The sequence below is a fragment of the Typopeltis vanoorti genome, chromosome 12 (assembly GCF_054136105.1).
Source record: "Typopeltis vanoorti isolate ZY-2024b chromosome 12, IOZ_Tvanoo_1.0, whole genome shotgun sequence".
Classification (NCBI taxonomy): domain Eukaryota; kingdom Metazoa; phylum Arthropoda; class Arachnida; order Uropygi; family Thelyphonidae; genus Typopeltis; species Typopeltis vanoorti.
This window is the reverse complement of record NC_143560.1, coordinates 55,580,586-55,601,045: the sequence shown is the minus strand read 5'-3', so window position 1 is coordinate 55,601,045 and position 20,460 is coordinate 55,580,586. Positions and strand designations below refer to the sequence as shown.

General features: G+C 38.0%; 1 protein-coding gene across 5 annotated transcripts in view; it reads right to left on the bottom strand.

Annotated features, from left to right (window-relative positions):
* The window catches only part of LOC150100804 (glycogenin-1-like), a 160,714-nt gene that overhangs the window by 62,727 nt on the left and 77,527 nt on the right, over window positions 1-20,460 (bottom strand). The window lies entirely within an intron of this gene.

The window sequence follows — 20,460 nt, the reverse complement described above, 5'->3', positions numbered from 1 at the left end:
ACTATTTAATTAAAATCATATGAGTTTCCAACAGGGTCAAAAATGCTTACAAAATTAATGTTTTTTTACTGTATTTTTTCCGGCAATTTTTATGAAAATTTCTCATACAATACATATAAATTTTATCTTATGTTAATTATAAAAATTATATTAATTTTATCTGCATCAAATCAGCTGAAAAACTGACATTCATATGATTGATGATGATGATGATATGATTAAGACATAAGTTGGTCAACAGGTTAGCATGGAAGAAATTTTTCACAGAATGGGTTGAGAAGGTATTCCTGACAAGAGGTCATTCCTGAAAAACTGTCTGAGTGTGAACAAAGGAATGAGGAGAAGGTTCTTTGTATAGAGAGTGATTAGTAAGTGGATTACGATGCCTGAGTGTATTGTGAATGCAGACACACTGAATGAATTTAATACATATAAATATTGAAATGTAAGCAGATGACAGTGATAAAATTATTATACAGCAATGGAATAACACTTATGTCAGGAAAAATATTTATTATTTATGAGAGGGCACTAGTGGGTCAAGCGCTACGAACGTGCTTTGAAGAGCTCCTGATTCAGATAAGTTTTACTAGGAATAATTAAGTATATATGCGTAATTGTTTAAGTAAGAGCGGCTGTAAACGTTGTACGCTACCGATATTATTAGTGTGGGGTTTTTTTTCTTGCTTAAACTACATACGAAAAACGTTAATATTAGACCTAGTAACCTGCAGAGAAAAAAAAAATGGCGGCTGCATTGTCATTCCATGATTTTAATTTGGATTTCAGTAGGTTCGTTAAGTGTGAGGTCTGTTATATGTATTCCTTCGATTACATAAATGATTTGTGGATGTTTAGTGCGGATGGAAGAAGGGTGTGTGCGAAATGTGACCTGAACGAGGAATTGATGAATGCGAATATGAAGTTGATGACAGAAAGTGCTAGTACAGATTGTGTCGCGAGTGCACGTTTGAAAGAGGATGGCGAGAAAGACAGGCGAAAAAATGTTAAAAAATCAGGAAAAAAGAAAAAGAGCGATTTGACAACCGTAACGGATGTTAAAAGGGACGAAAGTGAGGCGGAAAGAAACGAAATTGAGAGAACGAATGAAAGTAGAAATGGTGTGGTGCAGAAATCGCAAGTAAAAAAAATCGAAAGAATGAATGATAGCGAAAAAAGAATGACTGATGGCGAAAGTTGGACGCATGTTGGAACGAAAGTACTGAACCAAAGAAAGATGAATGACAGTAAAAGTGAGAAGAATGATAGCGAAAGTTGGATGTATGTTGGACCGAAAGTACGGAAACAAAGAAGGATGAATGAGAGGGAAAGTGAGAAGAGAAGGTCGAGAGTTAGAAAGTTAGAAAGATTTAATGATAGAGTGAATGTGTCGCGAGGTTCAGAAGGTGAATTGGATTGGATGAAGCAAGAAATGAAATGGATGCGGAATGAAATTAAGAGAATGCAGGTCAAAACTATTAAAATAAATCATGATGGCATGAAAGAGTTAACAAAAGATGAGCGAGTGGCATTGTATGGCGACTCCATTATTAAAGGTGTGCTAGAGGATAAAATGCACAAGGTATGTTTTCCAGGCGGTAAAATGAGTAGAGTGATTGAGGCATTGAATATGAGGCGGGAACGAGCAAAAGAGTTAATTGTATTAATTGGTACGAATGATTTGAGAGAGAACAAAGAGCATGTCAAAATGAATGTCAGGAGACTGCTTGGAAAGATAGAGGAGAATAGTGTGACAGGAAGGGTGGTCAGTGTGTTGCCTAGGTATGATTGTGGTGAAATGAGGCGGAGAGCAAGGATTATGAATGATATTCTGGCTGAAATGTGTGAGGAGATGGGAGTACAGTTTGTTAATGTGTGGAATGAGTTTGAGGGACGAAGTGAGCTGTATGGGAGCAATGGACTGCATTTGAGTGGTTATGGTGTGAGTCGCTTGGAGAGACTGCTGCTGGAAGGTAGAGAAGTGAATAGAGAGAATGAATCAGATCGAGAGGGGAGTGATGTGGAAGAGCAGGAGAGTAAGACAGGAGAGATTGAAGGAGTGGAAATGAATGTGGAAGTGAGTGGTATGAGTATAGATAATGAGAGAATGGGTGTGCAAGAGGAGCAGGGAAACGGGGAGGCTCAGGGTGGACAGGGATACACAGCGTGAGAAAGGTGGATGCTCTAAGAGGAGGTGAGAGAATGTGTGGGCAGGAAAGTAATGGGATGATCAGGGATCAAAAGGAAACAGATGGAATTGCAAAGGGTTCTAAAATGAAGAAGCAGAAAGGGAAATGGCCCCAGTCCAGCATGGAGAGATCACATCGAGTGAGTGGTATCAGTGGAACTAGCTGTAGATCCAGAAATGAGTTGTGTTTGTATACCAATGCTAGAAGTATAAGAAACAAGGCGGATGAAATGGTTGCACTAATTGCGTCTGTGCACCCAGAGATTGTCGGAATAAGTGAGACATGGTTAGATGAGGATGACATCCTGACAGGAATAGAGATGGAAAGGTATGATGTGTTTCGTGAGGATAGAAGGGGTAAAAAGGGAGGGGGAGTGCTATTGATGATAGAGAAAGAGTTATGTCCATACAAGGTAGAGATGCAAGGGGGAAATGGGGCCAGTGGTTTTGAGGCAGTATGGTGTGAGATAGAGGTGAATAGAATCAAATACTTGGTGGGATGTTGTTATAGACCTGGTAATGTGGATGGTGGTGATAGTGAAATGTATGGTCAAATAAGCCAAGCAAATAAGAAAAGGGTGATCATTATGGGTGATTTTAATTATGGCAATATAGACTGGAATGAAGAGATAGCAACTGGAAGTAAAGAAAATGAGTTTCTTGAGTTTTTCAGGGATAACTACCTCGGACAGTATGTAACAGAGGGCACAAGAGGATTAAGGGTCTTGGATTTGGTCATCTCATCGGAGGATGTAATTATCAATGAGGTATCAAATCATCCACCAATTGGTGAAAGTGACCATGAGGTGATTACTTGGGTGGTTGCCAGCAGTGCAAGGACCCCTGTGTAAAAAGGGTATATGTGGAACTACAAGGGGGGTGATTATGAAGAGCTCAGGAGACAGCTTGCAGGTGTAGCATGGAATGAGGAGTTAGCTGGAAAAGAGATCAATGCAGCTTGGGGGATTTTCAAAAAATATTTAGTGGATGCAATGTCTAAATGTATACCATGGGTGAGAAGGTTAAATAAGTTAGGTGTGAGATGGATGAATAAAGAGATTAAGCATGCAATACAGAGAAAAAGGGCATTGTGGAGGCAGCATAAGAGAAGTGGAAGTAACCAATTTCATGAGTTCTACAAAGACCAGGCAAGGAGAGTGACTTGGTTGGTGAGAGTAGCTAAAGAGAGGTATGAACAGCAGTTAGCTAATGAAGCTAAAAAGAATCCTAGGGAGTTTTTTCGATATGTAGCCAGCAAAAGAAAGAATGATTATGGAAGGATGACATTGATTGGAGGAAATGGTATAAAGACAGCTGTTGCAGAATGTGTGGTGGAGATACTTAATGAGCAGTTCATAAAGATCTTTCAATCTTGTGAATGTGACTTCATGGAGAGATTAAGAGCAGTTGATGATGGGGAGGAGAGACTGACTGTAAGTGAGCAAGAGGTGTTTGGGGAGTTGAGTAAACTAGATGTAAATAAGGCTGTGGGACTTGATAATATATCACCGCGTATTCTGAAGGAATGTGCCAGAGAGTTGACACCTGCCTTGACATATTTTTTTAATACGAGTCTTGCACTTGGTCAAGTCCCTAAAGAGTGGAAGGAGGGCAAGATTGTGCCACTTCATAAAGGAGGTGATCGAACTCAAGCATCAAACTATAGGCCTATCTGTGTGTCAGGTGTTGTGGTTAAGTTGTTGGAGAAGCTTGTGAGAACTAGGATCCAGAGTTGGGTTGACAACAATGGTATAATCTTTGATGGACAGCATGGATTTGCTAAAGGGAGGTCGTGTTTTAGTAATCTACTTACTTATTACAATAAAGTGACTGCTTCCTTGGACAGAGGAGAAGGATACACAGTAATATACTTGGATTTCGCAAAAGCTTTTGATAGAGTACCTCATGATAAGTTGACAGTCAAACTAGAGCAGATGGGGTTGGATATTAGATTAGTGCATTGGATTGGAGACTGGCTATCTGATAGGTATCAACAAGTTGTGTATGGGGGTGCAATATCCAGGAAAAGGAAAGTCACTAGTGGAGTGCCTCAGGGATCTGTTTTAGGGCCATTACTATTTAACTTGTATATTAATGATATTGGCGAAGATTTGGATGGAGATATTCAGTTGTTTGCAGATGATGCAAAGTTGGGACGAACCATAAAGAGTAGTGAAGATGTTGTGGCCTTGCAAGAAGACTTGAATAAATTGAGTGATTGGGCAAGCAAATGGGGATGTGAGTTCAATGTTGCAAAATGTAAGGTTTTAAAATTTGGAAAACAAAGATGGGATGCAGAATTTATGCTTGGTGAGAATATATTGTTGGAAGTAGAGGAAATAAGAGATCTGGGAGTGATAGTGGATAAGGATCTAAAATTTAGGGGTCACATCGCCAAAATTGTGAAGACAACACAAAGACTTCTGGGAATGATGAGGAAGACACTGACGTGTAGAAGTAGGGAGATTCTTGTTCCATTGTATAAGGCTTTGATTAGGCCACACATGGACTATTGTGCCCAGATTTGGTCACCTGGTTTTCAGAAGGATGAAGAGATGTTGGAAAGGGTCCAAAGGCGACTGACTAAGGTAGTTTCTGACCTCTGGAATGTCGAGTATGAGGAAAGATTGAAAAGATGTAATTTGCAGAGACTAGTGGAGAGAAGGAAGAGGGGAGATATGATAGAGACCTACAAGTTGGTAAGGGGTTGCTATAGGATCAATGGTGGAGAAGTTCTACAGCGAATAGTGGGAGATCAGGGGAGAACCAGAGGTCATCCCTGGAAACTGTATAAAGAGGGTGTGAGTAGGGGAGTGAGAGGCAGGTTTTTTTCGTGCAGAGTTGTGAATGATTGGAATGCCTTGCCTGAGAGTGTGGTGTCTGCAAGGAGTTTGAATGTGTTTAAGACCCGGTATGATGAGATGTGTGTGAGATAAAAGGACCTCCTAGATGAGTCTTTGACTCCATGAGGTCTTGTTTAATAATAATAATAATAATAATAATAATAATTATTCGTAGAATTTTCAGCTAGGTTTCCTAGCTATTGTAAATATAGCTGAAAAGAGATAAACACAATAAGAACAACACTTAAAATTTCAAGCACATGACAATATTGCCAGCCTGGTTGGCCAAGGCATACCCGCTCTCCAATTAACAGGCTGCAGGTTCAAATCCTGCCGTAGGCATGGATGTTTGCTATTGTCTTTAGGTGGGAGAAGAATTTTATCATCTGATGTGAGACCACTACCCTGCTTATTGGAGGCTTGAAGTAGTGTGAAAAAGTTCCATGTTTGGTCTCCAGAGCAGAGTTTCTGGACTATGTAAAAATAAAGTTTTAAAAAAAAATATATAAAATTGATAAAAAAAAATCCTCAGCACACCCACAGTATAAAATGCACTATAAGTTTACAAATAATCTTTCGTAAGTGGGGGGGGGGGGATATATATATATATACACACACACACACACACACACACCATCATTTTTTTTTTTTTATTTTGGTTTAACCAATAAGAATAGAATTTGGTCGGCTAAATCCCAAATTGCCAGCCCATCCTCGTTCGTTTTATCCAAGTAGATACCCAACAGGGTGCACCACGAGAAGGTGAGGATTGGACATTAGGTCAGAAGCCCTGGTCGGTTCTCCGCATTCCTTTAAAGGCTATGTGGAGGTCTCCTCTCAGTTATATAGCTTTGACCCTATTCAACACAAAATACGAGGCTAATCTTCTTGAATGGCAATCAGTCTCAAGTAGAGTAATGTGGGCAAATATGAAAATGGGGAACTGGACAATGAGACTTATTTGTGCCTATGGTCCCACAGAAAGTTCTACTAAGGTAGAAGTGGAGGAGTTTTTTGAGGCTTTAGAAAAAGCAACTGACACAATGAAAAATGAAAAGTTGGTCCTTGTTGGGGATCTAAATAGCAGAGTAGGAAATGATTGTGAGACATACAAAAATATTTTGGGAAAATTTGGAGAAAAGAGCAAAGCTAATAATAATGGCAAATATCTGTTGGATTTCTGCTCAGGACATGGACTGGTTATTACTAACACCATGTTCCAACATAAAAATGTGCACAAATTCACATGGAGAGACGAGGCTAGGAATAAGAAAAGTCTCATTGACAATGTTATTGTTGATAGTGATGTTTTCTCCCTGGTGCAGGACATCAGAATGTACAGAGGATTTGAAATTGGAAGTGATCACTATTTAGTCTTGAGCAGGATAAAATTGAATTTAATATTGAAAAGAATAACATGTAAGAAAGTTTTAAAGCGAATAAAAGTTGAGCAGCTCTCCGATGTAAACTGTAGACTAAAATACACAAAGATTATTGAAGAAAAAATGAAAGAGTTTGAGAACAGGAATCAAACCTTGGAGATTCAGTGGCAAACTCTGAAGAAAACATTGATTGATTCTGCCAGAGAGGCATGTGGTGAGGTTGTCTGTAAGGATAAAAAAAATCAGAACTCCCTGGTGGACACAGGAAGTTAAAGAGGCAGTGAAGGAAAAGAAGAAACCATATCAAAAATTCCTGTCAAATAAGTCAGCTTGTGCTCTTAGAGAATATAGAGACAAATGCAAGAATGCTAAACACTGTGTAAAACTAGCTAAACAAAAGTCATGGGAGGACTTTGGCAAGAATATAGAAAATAAATATCAAGAAGGTGGCAAAATATTCTGGAGGTTGTTGAAGAAGCTTAAGAATGGAGGAAAGAGTGCTGTAAAAGCAATTAGAGATGATAAAGGTGACATGAAAATGGGAGAAAAAGATATCCTTGAAGTATGGAGTAATTACTTTGAAAAACTGCTAATTGAAACAAGCAGTGATGACAGCACAGTGGTAAAAAACACTGACCAGGCATGCAGTCAGGAATACATATCCATACTTGAAGTAGAAAAAGCCATCAAAGGCTTGAGATGTGGAAAGGCAGCAGGAGTAGATGATATTCGACCAGAAATGATGAAGTATGGTGGTATAAGAGTCTTACAGTGGCTGCACTGCATAGTTCAGAAAGCCTGGACAGAGAGACGAATTCCCGATGATTGGAGTAGAGCTCTCATAGTACCCATATATAAAAAGGGAAATAAAACTGAATGTGAGAATTACAGAGGTATTTCCCTACTGAGTGTTCCTGGCAAGATCTATGCAAGTATACTTGAGAAACGGTTGAGAAGAATTGTGGAAGAAAAGCTTGGTGAAGAACAAGCTGGATTCAAGCCAAATAGAGGCTGTCAGGATCAGATCTTCACTTTACGACAAATAGTCGAGAAAGCATGGGAATATAACAAAGATCTGTATTTAAGTTTTGTCGATTTGGAAAAGGCATATGACAAGGTGCCAAGAGAGAAGCTATTCAATACGCTGCAGTTATATGGTGTCAATGGGGCATTATATCAAGCAATACTTAGTCTTTATTTGAGTTGTAAGTCAGCAGTTAGAATTGAAGGAAGTACAGGAAGATGGTTTAATGTTAAATCTGGTGTGAGACAAGGATGTACATTATTCCCTCTGTTATTCATTATCTATATGGATCACATTATGAAGGAAAGTGGTATTAAACACGATATCAAAATTGGAGATGTTAATGTCAGCTCTTTGCTTTATGCAGACGATGTTATACTTCTAAATAAATCTGCTACAAGTCTGCAAGATTCTCTGACTAAATTGAATAGCTGTTGTAATAGATATGGTATGAAGGTCAGCAATAAAAAGACAAAGACAATGAAAATAGGCAGAATCATTGAAAATGTCAACTGTGTTGTGAATGGAGAACCTGTGGAACAAGTAAAACATTTCAGCTATTTAGGCATGATTTTTACTGAAGATGGTAAATTAAATATAGAAATAGACAACAGAATCAGCAAAGCTGGTATGGTGGGAAGTCAATTGAATAAATTCATATGGAATAAGAGAGAAATTAGTCGGAACACTAAATTAGCTGTATACAAGACAGTGTTCAAACCGGTTTTAACTTATGGATCTGAGAGCTGGGTCAGAAGTTAAACACTTGACCAAAGACTAGACACCACAGATATGAGAGTCCTGAGAAGATTAGAAGCATCCAGGAATGTGTTAGCAGAGCTAATCTCAGGTGGTATGGTCACTTAAACAGAATGGGCGAGGAAAGATTAGCAAAACAAGTGTTCTCTGCCAGGTTGGCAGCAAAACGACCCAGAGGAAGACCAAGATATAGGTGGATTGATACGGTACAAAGTGCTTTAGACGATAGAAATATAAGATCTGATAATGTTGGAATCTTGACAAGTAACAGACTGATTTGGAGGAAAATTGTAGATAGGAAATTAATAATGATGTAATTTTTTTCATGTAGTACTATCATATCCTGTACACCCCTTGAGGGTACATGGCAGGAATTTGATGATGATCATGATGATAAACACACACACACACACACACACACACACACACACACACACACACACACACACACACACACACACACACACACACACACACAGGGTGATCCAAAAGTAACAGAAAAAGTAAAAATTCAATAATTTGAAAAGTATAGACAGTAGCACGATGTGGTTTTCACAGAAATGCACAGAAAGACATGGGATTTTTTTAATAACAAAAAATTTTATTGCCAGAATAGTTACATTTGTCACCGACAGGTGGTGCTGTAGCGGTCCCGGAGCTGCTGCCTGTCGCTATTTAAACAGATCCGGAAATTGTGGAAACCCCTTTGCATCAGCCAAAGGTGACAGCGTGGTGCAGGTTCACTGCGTCATTCATTATAGCCCCCCCCCTTTTCTTTGAGGAAGTCTACAGCGTTACGTTTAGAACAGTTTCTGTCACTTGCGAGCGTTATGCAGTGCTTTTAAGAGACAGCATCATTCCCTCCTTGCAAGAGAGGCAAGCGCTCCATATTGTAACATTCATGCAGGATGGAGCTCCTCCGCACATCACAGGTCCTGTCCAATGACTGTGTCCTCAGTCACTCTTTCCCACACAAATTGCCACCAAGGTCTCCAGACCTTACACCTTGTGACTTTTGGTTATGGGGCTACTTGAAGTCACAGGTGTACAGAAGTCGGCCAATATCATTGGCCATGTTGAAAGAAGCTATTCGCCATCATGTGACAGGAATTACAGCTGAAATCCTCTTCGATGCTGTGCCACATCTGACGGCCGTCACATTGAACATTTGTAATCCTAGCTGCGTTGCGAACTGTGCTACGCCAATGTACAAACTACTGACACAACTGAAGCAACACCTGTCAGTGGCAAATGTAACTATTCTGACAATAAAATTTTTTGTTATTAAAAAAAATCCCATGTCTTTCTGTGCATTTCTGTGAAAACCACATCGTGCTACTGTCTATACTTTTCGAATTATTGAGTTTTTACTTTTTCTGCTACTTTTGGATCACCTGGTATATATATGCTATCAACTGCAGGAGGATAACTTCAAAGAGATAAACTTAAATAATTACAATATTAAAAACTGCAGGAATGAGGAATGTTGCTTAGGATGACTTCCGGAAATTGGAAAAGTTTAAGGCAATTATTTTTGTTGAGATTGGGACTGTGAACATGAGCTTCACAATTTATATAATCTTTCAAGAAGAAAATAACTTTTGTGTAGGATTCGAGCTTTGTTTCAATGAATTCCTAGCAATATCCCATAAATCCTTGGGGCACACCACTAGTGACCTTCTTCTGGGATACTGATTGAAGATTGGCTGTGTGATAGATATCAGGCAGTCAATCTTCAATCAAGCCCACTAATCTACTATCTAACCTCATCCATTCCAATTTAATTATCAGCTTGTCATGTGGCAACCTATTAAAGGCCTTTGCAAAATCTAAATATACCACTGTGTATGCATCTCCTTGTCCAATGCATCTGTCACCTTATTATAATAAGCAAGTAGATTGCTAAAATACAAACTTCCTTTAGCAGAGCCATTCTATCCATTAAAGAATATATCAGCTAAGATTCTGAACTCTGCTGTTTTCAACCAAGTTCATAATCGCAGTTCTAACTTCTCTAACACTTCAATGACTACTCCACATATATGTACAGATTGACTAAAAATTCAGATTTACCTACCTTATGAAGGAGAACAATTTTACTCTCTTTCCACTCCTTTGAAACTTGATCCAATCTAAGACACATGTTAAAAAGGTACGTCAATGCTGTTAATTCCATGGAACATTCCCTCAACATATATGGTGATATATCATCAAGTCCTATAGCCTTTTCACATCCAGTTTATCCAATTCCTCATATACTCTCTGTTCACTCAACATGAGTGCCTCCTCTCTCATTCCTGGTGTACTCAAGTTCTGCATGATGTCATATTCATGAGCCACTTTGACAAAAGAACTCTCTGGGATTTTTTTTAACATCAGCTAATTGTTGCTCATATTGCAATTTTCCAATCCTTACCAAGCAAGTACTTTTCTTGCCTGATCTGATTATTGCCCTTCATCTTATGCTGCTTCCATAATGCCTTTTCCTTCAAGACTGTATGCCTAACCTCTTCAGTCATCCATTTTACACCTAGCTTATTTAACCTCCTGACCTTTCAAATACACTCAGAAATTGCCTCTACTAGATAGTTCCTGAGCATGACCCAAGCAGTACTGATCTCCTTCCCATCCAATTCCTCATTCCATGATAGAGCTGTAAGCTATCTCCTGAGTTTGTCACAATCACCTACCTTACAGTTCTCATATGGCTGGCTGCCACCCAAGTGTTCACTAGTCACTTTCACCAACTGGAGGAAGATTTGACACCTCATTTATAACATCTTTTGATGAGATGATCAAATCCAAGATTCTTAATCCTCATGTGCCCTCTGTTACATACTTGTCTTAAGCTTTCATGAACCATTAAGGTTCTTAGCTGTGGACTTCACAACTGTGACTGTCTCAAGGATAAGGTGATTGGCCCTTATGCCTCCCAGTGTATCCTATATCTATAGATGAGTGTGTTCATGGGGCTAGTTTGCCTGTTCTAGGGGATGAAAAACCAGAGTTTCCGGGTGAAACCCCTCCCACCTCTATATGAGACCGGCTAACTCACCTTTAGTCGAAAAAGCCAGATAAAGGTTCTTCACATCTTGGATGCGAATCAAACCCAGGGTCTTTCTGACCAAAGGGCTTTATCTTCATCTGTTACATACTGCCTAAGTTATGTCTCTAGAAATCTCCAGAAATTCATTCTCTTTGCCCACAGATGCCAATTCTTTATTCCAATCTATAATACCATAATTAAAATCATCCATAATCACTCTCTTCTTATTTGCCAGGCTAATCTGCCTATATATTCCCCCACCCCCATCATCAAATCTATAGCAACACCCAACTAAATATTTCATTCTGTTCTCCATTTCTGCCCTATCTCTCTTAATGATGAAAAGCAAGGAGAAAAAACCAAATGCTAGAACTATATGAAATAAGGGAAAGGGAATTGGTGCATTGGTTGAGTTCATTCACCCATCCAACCATCTCACTCATTCCAACAAGTTTTGGGTGAATGAACTCAACAATTGCACCAATTCCATTCCCCTTATTTCAGATCTGGCATTTGTGTACAAACATAATAGTTCATTTCTGATTCTATAACAAGTTGCACTAACACCGATAGTGTAGGGGGGGGGATGTCTACATGGTAGCAGTTTTCTGTGGTAAGGCAACATTATTAAAAGAAACATTAAATTCGTTTATTGTCTTTCACAATTTTTAACTTGACCTCATATTCTTGATTTGAAAGAGGTGTATACAAAATATCTAACACTGTTTCCATTGTTGACAAAGACAAAATAAATGTCAGTTTTAAAAAAGTGCATAGTTATTAACAGGAAACCACAAGGAATAATTAACTGCACTTCACTTCTTAGATGCTGGTAATTTAATAACTAAGTCATCTGTACTGTTGAGAATATGCAAGCATTTACTTCATACACAAATTTCAGTCGGTGTACATGCACCTACTAGTGTACTGCCTGGTCTCTGCTCTGCTTTACCTATTAAAAGTACACAAAAATCCCTCTTCACAGACTTCATATATGATTAGTCAATGAGTGCTTTGATGGCAAAGCAATACAATAGAGAAATGATATTTAAATGTATAGATGATTTTATGAACACTTGTGGAATAAGTTGGGAGAAATGTGCTGATGTATGTAGCGATGGTGTGAAGTCAATGATAATGAATTAAAAATGTTGCTAAAACATGTAGGAGTAGTCAATGTCACAGATATGCACTTGCTAGAAATAACCCTTCATCGTTAAAATGTATTTTCTTCAGTGGCTACATAGAACTGTTTTTAACAAGGTGGAATGCCAACAACTGATCATTCAAAAGTAGAACGAGCCACGTGATGTTATATCGCTAAGCATTAAAGAGAGGAAAACATTTTTTTTTTATCAGAGTAAGGATTAAATTAAAGATATTAATTCACAATTTCATATAATAATTTTAATTTATAAATAACATTAGACTAATGTAAGAATTACGTCTGAATTAAAAAAATAAAATAAATAAAATAAAATTATATATATATTAATGTGTTATCCTGATTAAACTTTCCCATATTTCCGAGATCTCTCACCTCCTACACAGATGTTGCTATAAATTTGAACGTTTATTTAAAGAAAGTGCTGAGGACTTACTTCCACGCCCTAACTTGAATCGAAATGACTGTATATCTTTATCAAAAATATGGGAAAGTTTAATCAGGATAACACATTAATATATATATATAATTTTTTTTTAATTAAGACTTTTAATTCTTACATTAGTCTAATGTTATTTATAAATTAAGATTATTATATGAATTTGTGAATTAATATCTTTAATTTAATCATTACTCTGATAAAAAATGTTTTCCTCTCTTTAATGCTTAGCAATATAACATCACGCGGCTTGTTCTACTTTTGAATGATCAATTGTTGGTATTCCACCTTGTTAAAAATGGTTCTTAGCCAGTGATGATAGTCTGTTAATTTCAGACTGAAATATTCGGCAAATTAAAATATAATATTTGTGTAAACGTGTGTCTATATGTTATAATATGCAGAGAAAGAAAGGTTACCATTAGGAAGGCATGTTACTAAGGCGTCTAGGAAGGGTAAACAATTGTTATTTTCCTTTTCCATCATAAGCTGGATTCTTGGCTGTAGACTATTGAGGTGACTGAGGAAGGAATCTAATGCGTCTGGGCCATGAGGCCAAATAGAGAACACATCATCTACATATCTTAGCCAGATAGAAGGTTTTAGAGGGGAGGAGTCTATGGCTTGTTTTTCAAAATTGTCCATGTAAAAATTGGCAAGAGGGAGGGAGGGGGGGGAACCCATGGCAGTTCCCTCTATCTGTTTGTAGATTTTGTTCTTCCAAGAAAAATAACTAGAGTAGATGGCAAAGGAAAAGAGCTAGATATCAGAAGGAAAAACGTTTTTTAAGAGTGTTAAGGTGTCAATTAGGGGAATATTGGTAAACAATGAGATGATGTCAAAGCTGACCAATATGTCTGTATTATTTAAAGTAAGATTTTCAATTAAGTTTTTAAAATAGGTAGAGTTTTTTACATGAGATGTGGTAAGACCAGTGAGAAGGATCAAAGAGTTAGCTAGCTGTTTTGACAATTTGTAGCAAGGAGCATTGACATCTACTATATGTCTTGGGGGGGGATTAGGTTTGTGGATTTTCGGTAAACTGTATATACGGGGGGGATGAGAACAGAATGGTTTGAGTTTTTTTGTAATGTCAGGAGGCCAAGAGGACACTTTTTTAAGTAGGTTTTTTAATTTTTTAACTTGAGTTTTTGTGGGATAATGTTCAAGTGGTATGTAGGTAGCATGTAGTGGTATGTATGTAACAAACAGGGCATGCAGTGGAAAACCCAGAGTTTGCCACATCCAAAAAAAGCATACGTCACGTTCGCAGTTCGATACCATGCTGGTGTGTGTTTCTTTGATTGCAGGGAGATAGTCCACTATGAATTCATTGAACAGGAACAAACAGCCAACCAACAATGCTATTTAGAGGTGCTGAAAAGATTATAAGATTCTGTTCTGAGAAAAAGACCTGAATTATAGCCTGACAAGTGGATCATCCATCAAGCACTCATCGTGAGATAGTTTCTGGACAAAAAATCGATTACCAAATTAGGTCATCCTGCTTATTCACCTGACTTGGCTCCCTGTGATTTCTGGCTGTTCCCAAGATTAAAGACTGTGCTAAAAGAACAAAGATTTTCTGACATTGTTGATATCCAGCATAATGCGATTAAAGAACTCAAGAGTATTCTGGAAAAAGAGTTCCAAGGCCTGTTTCCAAAAATGGGAACCATCGAAACCAGTGTATAAATGCACAAGGGGAACTACTTCGAAGGCAACAGTATAGTTAGCATAGTTAGCCACAAATGTATAGTTCCGAACGTAGATTTTTTACATGTGCTTTCTGGGAATTAATTTGTCACACCTTGTACATCTTTGCTGGCACATACTGATAGATGGTTGTCATGTGGCAGAATTCTTATCAGATTGTTTGAATTATGAGAAGAGCTCGCCATAGTCTTACTCTGCCTCAGCTCCGAATAACTTTCCAAATCTCAACAAATTTGGGTGCACGAGACTGCCACAAATTTGGGAAACATACAATCTAAGATTGTCAGCCCAATGGCCAAGACTACCCAATTTAGCCCACTAGGGGACACCGTTTAGGACTCTTGGCCCGACTTCTGTTGCCTTTCTTCAGCCTCATTTGCCCAGTGTTAGTGCTTGCATGCACATATTGTTTTTTTGTGATTCATGATGATGGCAATGTGACATTACCGAAAAGAAAAATGATCTCCTCTTTCTGTGCAATTGCCATAACTTTTAATTGTTCTGGAAATGATGTATACTAGAATTTCCTAAAAAATTAATAGTTATGGCAATTGCACAGAAAGAGGAAATAATTTTTCTTTAGAAGAATGAAACCACGAGGCAAATTTGTTGAATGGAAAAAATGTAGGCATTAGGTTGTATTGCTTGAGGATTCTTGAAATTGGTTCAGAAATTACTAATTATAATGAAGAGCCAAAGGCTTCAATTGCACAAGGAAATTGCATGTCTTCTCCTGGCCAATTTGTTTATAAGAGGATGAAAAACCCAAGTTTGCAGGAGAAAAAGCCCTGCTACCTCCTTACAAAATCAGCTAACTCATCTTCAATTGAAAAAGCCCATATAAAGATTCCTCTTATCATGAAAATCAAACTAAGGCCTTTTCCAATCGAAGGGTGTAATGTACTGTCATTCTTCTAATTGTGCTACAGAGGTGCTTGTACTATCCTCAAGAGTGTACAATATACAATAATAATACTGCATGAAAGTTTACATTATTACTAATTTCATATGGGCAATAGAAAGCTAGTAATGTAGGAGAGATGCAAATTTACTTATTTTCTCACTATATTAAGCAGTAAGATAATAAATAACAAGTTGAGTACATAGCTCACTGATATCAATGTTACAATCTGCACAGCATAAAAATTAACCGGAGTAACATAATAAAAATATGGATATTCTGATGAAAGGCATTAATCCCCAAATCTTCCCAGCCATGGAATATTGCTCCCAAATTTGGGGTGGTGCACCAAAATCCTCTCTAAGATTGCTCTATTCTATCCAAAAGAGGACAATCTGGCTAATTAATGATCTCTCTCTCTCTCTCTCTCATAAACCCACTTCAATCTCTTTCTCACAGACGTTCAGTTTCTACCTTGTGCTTCTTCTACACACATACTTTCATGGACAGTGCTCTGCTGAATTGGCCATTATTATTCCTCCACTCTCCTCCAAAATCATTAAAACAAGAGCTACTATTAACCAACACCCTTTTACAGTCCATCCTGAAACTCACTGAACCAACTTTACTACCTCGTCTTTCATTCCATCTACTTCTGTCCTTTGGAACAGTCTCTCCACACTGCCTTCCCCAAAGATTACAACCCTCAGCTGTTTAAGCAAAAAAAAAAAAAAAAAAAAAAAAAAAAAAAAAAAAAAAAAAAAAAAAAAAAAAAACGAACAGATTCCTCCTCTCTTCTATTCCTCTTGCCCACAAACAGCACTCGCGTGCTATAGATCTTGTGGCCTTTCGTGTGGATCAGATATATACAGGGTGTTCGGGATAAATTTGACATATTTATAATTAATTATATTTTTCCGTAAGTTACATGTATTAACACACACTTCTCTTCATTTAAAAGTTTGGACCCTTCTTCATTCATATACAAGATGTCAGAAAGGATGGATAGCTGGAACCCACCTGAATCATGGAAGAGAATAACTTGTATCATGATGATTCGTGCCCGCCATCAAAATAAGGATATTACGACTGCTGCCCAATGCTCCCTGAATACAATAAAAACAATCAGGCATGAACTAGAGACTTGCAATGGTGACTACGAGGATGTAGCAAGAAGAAAGATCCCTAGCAGACGATCTGATTGCGTTCGTACAGCAGAATTCCTCGCAAATCTGCAGGAACAGGTGTTGAAGAACCCTGGCATTGGAATTCGGGCTTTGTTCGTGGAGTTACTAACTGTAGTCAAGCCCTGGATAACAAGGGTAGCCAATGGTAGGCCGTATGTATGGCAGCAGGATTCGGCCCCTTGCCACACCTCTGGGAAAAGTCAAAAATGGTTGTCTGAAAATTTCTACGACTTCACCAGTCCAAATGTTTGGCCTCCAAACTCCCCAGACCTTAACCCCATGGATTATTTTGTATGGGGCGCAGTTGAAAAAGACACCAATCGCACTTCCAGTAATACAAAAGCCCAGTTAATGGATAAAATTAAAACAGTTTTTGCGGCCCTTCCCAGGGAGACTGTAGCATCAGCTTGTTCGAGGTTCCGAAGCAGAATTGAAGCTGTGATCGATGCTAATGGTGGTTATTTTGAGTAAATCTTGTTGATAGTATTGTAATTAACTCTGCCTGTAATGTTTTTTTGTCAATTCATTAAATTTAATAGATACAAAGAAGATTTTCTTTTTCCTTACGAAACTGTCAAATTTATCCCGAACACCCTGTATATATATAAAAAAAAAAAAAACTTAACGATTTCACATTCCATCAGGTAAGAAGCTAAAGTGGAGGACACATCTTGCTTATAGTTATAAATTTAATATTATTTAATAGGCATATGCCTGCATATCTTTTTTTCCCCCTCACCTGTTTTTTTTTTTAATCCATTTTTTTTTTTTTTTTTTTTTTTGGTGCAGGTAAGTAGGGATATTCCCTACCAAAAAGAAATTCTGCTTTAACCCCTACATCTCTCAGAAAAATTGACTGTATTACACAAGATGGCACAAATCTATCAAAGTCTCCTTACTCTACTTCCTGGCTAGGGATATACCTGACTGCAACAACAACAAAAAACACTGAATACTGGTGACAAACCAGTTACCAGTGGTTAAATCTAAAAATAGTGCTGCTGCTTATGCCCTTCAGATAATAATAATAATAATAATAATAATAATAAACACATCAGATTTATTTTATTTATTCAGTAGCAGCTGTAGCATAAACAACAGCAGCTGAGAGAGTACTACATGGATGTGGTGAGTGCCATAGTGATATGCATAAGTGCAGAGTTTGTAGGTGGAGAGTAAAGATGGTAAAAGAGTATGCATCATTGCATCATGTCTGAAGCAAGTTAACAATACAGAGGTTGGGAATGATAGTACAAAGGACATAATAATATAGGAGAGCAGAAGGTAAAGGTAGGAGTGAATTTTGTAATATAAATGTGAAAAAATGTGATATAAATGAAGCAAATATAAAGAGGAGATTTGAGGTGAAGTAAAGAGTGAAATAACACTTATTCTGGGTCTTCACTCAGCAAAGCATGTACTTGAGAAGATGGAGAAACATCAGGCAAGTGGTATGGTAGAGAAGAGAAAGAGGGCAAAGTATTAAAAAAATAGGATATGAAAGATGGTACAGTGAGAATGTGATTAGCATGGCAATATTATGATCAAGGTGTACTTGATGTGAATAACAAAATTGTGTTTATTACAAACTAACGAAATGTGAATAATGCTGTTAAAATGCAGAAGGATGGAGGAGAAGAAGGGAGGTAGGTGCTGAATGAATTAAGGAAAGAACAATAACAATGCAAATTATAATTGGAAAGGCTGTAGCTGATTTACTTCAGGATCATGATAGCAAATGAAGTGACATGCCAGTTGTGAAGGGGGTTTGGAATTAGGCACCCAAGGAACGCAGTAATCAATAAGAAAATAGATATGAAGAATCAGGGGAAACTAGAGCTATTATGGTAGAAACAGATGAAAGAGTTTGTGTGTGGACATATGTAAGTACTGTTGAATGAATGAAAAATGGGAATGATAAAAAAAAAAGATCATGCAGAGGAAATACTGAATATGCTAGGTATGGATATATGGTATGTGCTACACATATCAGCTATGGGTTTCTGCTGTGGGCATATATGTTTGTGAATGTCTTTACGTGGTAGACAAACTTCATTTTAAGACCAACCAACTTAATGGAGGCTTCAAGTGGCTTTAAAGTTATATTTGGTCTCTAGATCAGGATTTTCAGATTACCTAACTCTTAGCCCACAGTAATAATACTAATGTACTATAGGCTAATGATCTGTTATGGATAAAATTCACATATAAAAAAACTGCAAGTGAATCAAACAGACCATAGGAAAAGGATGGGTATGTATAAGTAGGGAGGTACATTGTTATGCCTACACTCTAATGCCAGAAGTATTAGGAAAGGGAAATGAGTATTTATTGCCTTAGGGAGATATGACTGGCTGGAAGAGAATGTGATGAGTATAGTAATTCCCAAGAAGAGAGAGGATAGAAGAGCTGGAAGAGTGTTACTAATGGCAGCATAGGAACTGAGTTCTACAAAGGAGATAATCCAGAATGGTGGTGGTGGTAGTAGTAATAGTGACTTGAGAAACAGCAAGATTCAGGTCACTTGGTATGAAGAAGAGGCTAACAGGATGAGATATGTATAGTTAATGGAACTACAAGCTGGGGAAGAGGAAAGGGGGGTTCCCAAGGTGAATACTTATGAAACAGTTTAGCAAATTACTTGGGAACAAACAAAGAGCAATTATTACTAATTATGTTAATTATGGGGACAGACTGACAAAAGAAAAAGCATAAGGAAAGAAAAAAAGCAAATTTAAAGAGGTGCTGAGGGACAACTATCTTGAGCAGCACATAATGGATGGTAACTAATATTTAAGGAATTGACAGCGTATACTGGAAATATAGATTAAATAAACTTTAATATACACTTTCCGATATTTCGGCGAACGTCACGTTGCCATCTTCTTGGGAACTTACTAAAAAGACACGTGCACACAAGTACTAATACAACAAATGAGACTGAGGCTAGGACGCTAGCGTTTTCCTAAAGTCCTGATGGTGCCCCCTGGCGGGCTATATTGGTAATTCTTGGCCTTTGGGCTGAAGTTCTTTTGATGAAAGTTTCCCAAATTTGGGGCAGTTTCATGCATCCAAATTTGTTGAGGTTTGGCATGTTCCTAAGGGCCGAGGCTGATTCCATGAATAGCCTTTCATACTTGAACTTGCTGCGGTGTATTACTGTGGCTTTCTTCCATCTTATTCTGTGGTGAGTATCCAGAGCGTGGTCTGCAAGCCCAGAGTGGCTGTACTGGTGAAATCGGATGTAATCCTTGTGTTCTGAGATTCTGATATTTGCTGTCCTGCCTGTTTGGCCAAAGTAGGACAGTTTACAGCTGCAAGGGACCTGGTATACACCAGGTAGGTCTAGGGGAAGTGGTTGGTCTTTGGTGGAGCGGATAAGGGATGCCAGTTTTCTATGTGGTCTGTAACAAGTGGTCAGGTCATGTTTTTTTAAGATTTTATTGATTTTTTCTGAGGTGCCTCTGATGTAGGGAATAGTGATGGATTTAGAGTAATCTTTTTTGTGAAGGGGAGGGGGGTGGTGGGTTGTGGATAACTGGATTAAGTATTTTTTGGAGGGGGTAGCCGTTGGCTGAGAAAGTGTCACGGATGTGATTTAGTTCAGTGGTTAGGGCTTGATCATTAGAACAGATTATTTTTGCCCTGTTGAATAATGTTTTAATAACTCCATATTGTTGTGAGGGGGGGGGTGGGATTGTTGGTGAATGTATCTGCCTGTATGGGTGGGTTTTCTATAAACTGAGAAAACCAAGGTTCCATCAGGTTGGCAGGTGACTAGTGTGTCTAGGAAGGGGAGGTTATTGTTTT